At 27.5% G+C, this 6,282-nt stretch overlaps 1 pseudogene; it reads left to right on the top strand.

Moving 5' to 3' along the window:
- LOC125808751 (chalcone synthase 1B-like) lies at positions 1–2,509 on the top strand (annotated as a pseudogene).
- Positions 2,510–6,282: the final 3,773 nt, after the last annotated feature.

Raw genomic sequence — 6,282 nt, 5'->3', positions numbered from 1 at the left:
ATTATCCACCATTTTTTCCCGCGAAAATGGTCACCGTTGAGGAGTATCGTAAGGCGCAACGTGCCGAGGGTCCGGCTACGGTCATGGCCATTGGAACATCTACGCCTTTCAATTGTGTTGATCAGAGTACTTATCCTGATTATTATTTTCGTATTACTAATAGTGAGCACAAGACTGAGCTCAAGGAAAAATTTAAGCGCATGTGTAAGATAAGACCTTATCTTATTAAAAAAAAAAACTCCTCACCTTATTGTTTTTATGGGTTTTGTTACATTTTATGTTAAGTTGTTAATATTTGTTTGGTTCGAATAACTTTTCATTGAATATGATTTTCTTGAACTTTTTAATATTTTTAAAATTATTAACCTGCTGAAATATAATACTTTTTATATAGATTTCTAAAGAAGTTAGGTGCTCTATATTGACTAATGCATTTTACGATGATGAGTGCTCTATTACGAGAAGGTGGATCTAAGATATAAATTTGATCGATTTGACATTTAGGTTCTTATCACTAAAAATAATTAAAATTATGGGAATTTCGCACAAATCTCATAGTGTTAAGAGCTAATTACATCTTATCTCTACTCTTTTCCAAATTACAAAAATTTCTTAAATTGGTAGAATCCGGATACATCCTAGAACATATCGATACATCGCGTCTCGATTTCGAATATATCCCTCATCCTAGTACATCTCATGTCTGTTTCGGATACAACACTCGACGTCACGATACATCGCGTACGTCCTAATACATCACACAAAGTGATGTATCCGATCGACACATCGTGTAAAGTGATGTATTCGACCAATACATTGCATAAAGTAATGTATCCGAGAATAGGAGAGAGTAGGAATTTTTGTAATTTTTCAAATGGTAGGAAATTTTAGAGAATATGGTAAAACAAGTTGTGTATTTAGGTAATTTTTCCTAAACTTATTGGTCCGAAATTAATTCTTAACTATTCAAATATTGTATATTATATTGAGAACGAATGAACCATTAATTGTATGTTATATCATATCCAGTACCACTAGTTTTAATATACACATTTGGCTTAATTATATAAAAATATTAGATTGCTAAAAAGAATAGGAATTTTCAATGTGATAAACTTGATTTTTTTTTGAAAATTTTGAAAGATTAAACCCATATATATATATATATATATATATATAAAGTGCTATCAATAATCACTTAAAGAGGTGTTACTCCAATTTTAGAATTCAAATAAAACAAGATAGACATAAAATTCTAATTTAGAACGGTGCACTCAATCATCAGTTCATTATATGATACTTCAAGTACTGTAGGTTCACACGTCTATATTTAAAATATAATAGTACTATATACGATTTCGAAAGGAGAGCATGATTCACATGAACCCAGTGACCCCCTCATACTCCCCTGAATACAACACATGTTAATCTTGCTTAATGATTACCATGGTTGGAAATTTCATATCTTTATTATTTTTAATTTCTTGACAATTTTTTTCATATTTGCAGGTGATAAATCAATGATTAAAAAAAGATACATGCACTTAACCGAGGAAATCTTGAAAAAGAACCCTAATATGTGTGCATATATGGCACCTTCCCTTGATGCTAGGCAAGGCATAGCTATTGTTGAAGTGCCTAAACTTGGCAAAGAGGCAGCCCAAAAGGCCATCAAGGAATGGGGCCAGCCCAAATCTAAGATTACCCATTTGGTCTTTTGTACATCTAGTGGTGTGGACATGCCCGGGTGCGACTACCAGCTCACTAAGCTACTCGGGCTTTGCCCATCGGTCAAGCGACTCATGATATACCAACAAGGTTGCTATGCCGGGGGAACATTACTCCGGCTAGCCAAAGACATGGCTGAGAACAACAAAGGTGCTAGAGTCCTTGTTGTTAGCTCTGAGATTACTGCGGTCAAGTTCCGTGGACCTAGTGAATGTCACTTAGATAACTTGGTAGGCCAAGCCCTTTTTGGTGATGGGGCGGCCGCAATTATTATAGGTTCAGACCCAATTCTAGGGGTCGAAAGGCCTTTATTCAAACTCGTCTCAACAGCTCAAACTCTAGTCCCTGATAGCTAATGGGCTATCTATGGACACCTCCGTGAGGTTGGGCATATATCCTATTTACTTAAGGATGTTCCTGGGCTAATCTCGAAAAACATCGAGAAGAGCCTTTTGGATGCATTTCAACCTCTGGGTATATCTGATTGGAACTCTCTATTTTGGATCACTCACCTAGGTGGACCTGCGATTTTGGACCAAGTTGAATTAAAGTTGGGCCTAAAGCCGGAGAAACTTAGGGCTTCAAGAGAAGTATTGAGTAACTATGGCAATATGTCAAGTGCTTGTGTGTTGTTTATTTTGGATGAAATGAGAAAGGCCTCTACAAAAGAAGGCCTAGGAACTACAGGTGAAGGGCTTGAATGGGGTGTCCTTTTTGGATTTGGGCCTGGGCTTACAATTGAGACTGTTGTTCTTCACAGTGTTGCTACTTAGTGGGCTGGTCTTATACTATGGGCCTCTACAATTTGTATGCTACAGATGTATTTGCTATATTTTGTTTGTTTTTTTTTCTCTAAATTTTATCTTCGCAAATAAAGATATTTAAAGGGCCGAGGATCTTTCGGAAACAGTTTCTCTATCTTTACGAGGTAGTAATAAGGTATGCGTACATTCTACTCTCCACTCCACACTTAGTGAATTTCACTGGGTATGCTATCGTTGTTATAAATACATATATTTGTAAACTATGTTATCAACACCCGAAGAATACTCATTCTCCAAATTTAGCATTTTTCAATTTTTTTTTGTTCATAAGAGTGTTAAAATTTCTATAAAAAAAGAAAAAGAAGAACAAATGGATTATAATATACCGAAAAAATCGCTTACTAATCAATTTATTTTCCAATATATTTTGTGCAAATAACAAGGAAAGACAAGCTCGTACTTTCTATATAATCTCTATTTTTATTGTATAGTTATAGCCTTATAGGTTGTGTTCAGTACAAATGGAAAATATTGTCTAAAAAATAAACAACTTTTTTTTCTTTATTTATTTTCTTATGTTCCATATATTACTTATTTTACTTCTTATACCAACATTGCATTAATACTCTTGTACAACATGCATACAATTTTGTACATTAACTTTTCACTACATTAATTAGTTGTACAATGTGCAAAAACAATTGTACATTAATAGAAGGACTAACACCAAGGACTAACATTGCAATTATTATTATTACTCATTAGTCCTTATTAGAATTATTATTATTACTCATTAGTCCTTATTAGAATTATTATTATTACTCATTTGGCTTCATCTACGTCTACTTTTTCTACACATATTTTTCTTTAATAAAATAATTATTGCCTCCATTTTTTTTTTAATTTTTAACATTTATTTTTAATTTTAAAACATTGGAAATTTTATGTTAAAAATTTAAATAATAGAAAAAATGATTTATTTAACTTTTATCATCATCAATACAACTAATTTATTTGACGTTTTTTCTTAATCTTCATCTCATCATTAATGTTATTTATATAATTTTCTTAAGTCACTTATTTTTTCTTTTTTAACTCTTTTTTTATATATATAAAAGTTGGATATGTAAATGATGATGTCACATTTCTTAGAAGCTAACATTACTATTTATCTAATTTGTCCAAATTTTTTTTAAAAAAAGAAGATATCATACGCAAATTTATGGTTAAACTTAAACTATTTGATTCTCGAAAAATAAAAAGTCTCACATAAAATGGGACAGACAAAGGATAACTCTCAATTAAATTTATTTCACTTTTTATTTTCCATTTTTAGCATAATTTTTCAAGTTGGATTTCTAGGAATTCTATAGTAGACCCATTTAAATTTTACTTTTTTGTTTTAAATTAGAGAACTTGGCCGCACTTCGCGCGATCATTTAAATTAAATATTTTTTTAAAATTTTATATTTACTTTGTTGTTTAATCGTAATATTATTATTTGTCTTAATAATATGAAGATTGTGAAAAAAAATAAAGCTTCACAAATTTTACATCTATTAAATGAGGAAGAATATATTTTTTATCAAATAAGTTAAAATATATTTGCTAATAACAAATTCTTCCATTGCATGAAGTTCATCCTTTAATATATAATATATATTTCGGTCTACCATTCTCCTTAAATGTCTAAGAAATATCTCATAATGTCAAATAAGACTGTAATACTCTCTCTGTCCCTAATTACTTCTCCACTTTTAAATTTACGCATTTATTAAGAAATCAATTAATGACATAGTCAGTTTATCATTTTACCCCTATTAATTATGAAGTAGATGAAAAGTTCTGCAATTTTCAAAGTAATTGGTCATTTAATTGAGGGTATAATAGGTAAAAAAATATTCTTTCTTGATTTGTCAAAATGGACAAGTAATTAGAGACAACTATAAAAGGAAAAGTAAACAAGTAATTAGGGACAGAGGGAGTACTAAACAAATGCATCAACAAATGAAATTTATATTAAAAATATATTGAATAATGACATAAAGATACCTTAATAGAATTTCCTATCCATTTACAAAAAAAAAAAAAGGTCACCCTTTCAATTTCGTTATATCTTCTTATTTAGTAAAAGAATCATCATTTATTATATTTTACTCCACCTTCATTTGTACCGTCAGAGTTTTAAGAATAAACATTAAATTTTAAATTGAAATAAAATTCATTGAAAAAAGACAGAAAAAATAATAATAGTATATGAAAATTAAAATAAGGCGCAAGAAAAGCCTTTTCACAATAATTTTTTCAAATATATTGACAACAATTAAAATGAAGCTGTTATTTTATCTTTAAAATTAAGTTTGATTGAATTGAATTAGTACAATGAGAAAAAATATTAAACTAATAACTTTTTGATGTTATTAAATGCATTCTATTTTTAATTGAGTAGTAGATTAAAAGTTCCGAATTAGGATATTAAAATAATATCTTACTCTCTCCTTAATTATTATGGTATTGCAAACATTTATTTTCCTTAAATCGTGATTCATTTTCCATTTACAGTTATATCCAATTAATTTCTAATGTATTGAATGTGCTTATGGGATATTGAAATAATATCTTTATTTTTCCTTAATCATAATAAAATTATAATTTAACATTTATTTTTCTGAAATGATAATTTTGTTTTAATTCCTAGAACATGTTGTTTACTATATTGAATGTAATTATAATAAAACATATTGTATTTAGTATGACAAAAGAACTCAAAAATTGGAGAAATTAGATAAATAGTAATCTTAACTTCTAAGAAATGTCACATCATCATTTACCTATCCAACTTTATATATATAAAAGAGTTAAAAAAGAAAAAATAAGTGATTAAACAAAATTATATAAATAACATTAATGATAAGATGAAGATTAAGAAAAAACGTCAAAAAAATTAGTAGTATTGATGATGATAAAAGTTAAATAAATCATTTTTTCTATTATTAAAATTTTTAACATGAAATTTCCAATCTTTTAAAATTAAAAATAAAGCTTAAAAAAAATATTGACGCAATAATTATTTTAAAGAAAATATAACCAAAATTGTCAAAAATAAAAAATAAAAAAAAGTAACTATCTATTAGTAAGAATGGTGTCACTACATTTTCTATTTTAACTTTATTGTTACGTATGGATAGAAACTTTTACATGAAGAAATGATCCAAAAAATTAAAAATAATGATTCCTTAAATGGTGATTCCTTTTCCATTTACAGCTTTTCAATTAATTTTTAATGTATTATATATGCTTATGGATATTGGAATAATAATTTTATCTTTCCTTAATCATAATAAATTATATTTTAACCTTTGTTTTTGTGAAATGATAATTTTCTTTTCATTCGTACAACATATTGATTAATATATTAAATGTAATTATAATAAAACATGTTGTATTTAGTATGACAAAAGAATTCAAAATTTTTAAAAATTATAGAAATAGTAATCCTAACTTCTAAGAAATGTCACAAATATATATATATATATATATATATATATATATATATATATATATATATCTAAGAAAATGATATAAATTACATTAATGATGAAATGAAGATTAAGAAAAGAAGTAAAACAAATTAATAATAATATTGATGATGATAGGAGTTAAATAAATCATTTTTTATATTTTGTAAATTTTCAATATAAATTTTTCAGTCTTTTAAAATTAGAAAATGCTACAAAAATAAAACTAAAACTAAAAATCGAGGCAACAATTATTTTAAGGAAAAAATAAC

Source organism: Solanum verrucosum, unplaced genomic scaffold (assembly GCF_900185275.1).
Source record: "Solanum verrucosum unplaced genomic scaffold, falcon-dt-bn FXZP01000218.1, whole genome shotgun sequence".
Classification (NCBI taxonomy): Eukaryota; Viridiplantae; Streptophyta; class Magnoliopsida; order Solanales; family Solanaceae; genus Solanum; species Solanum verrucosum.
Note: the sequence above shows the minus strand (reverse complement) of the source record. Positions and strands in the feature narration are given on the sequence as shown.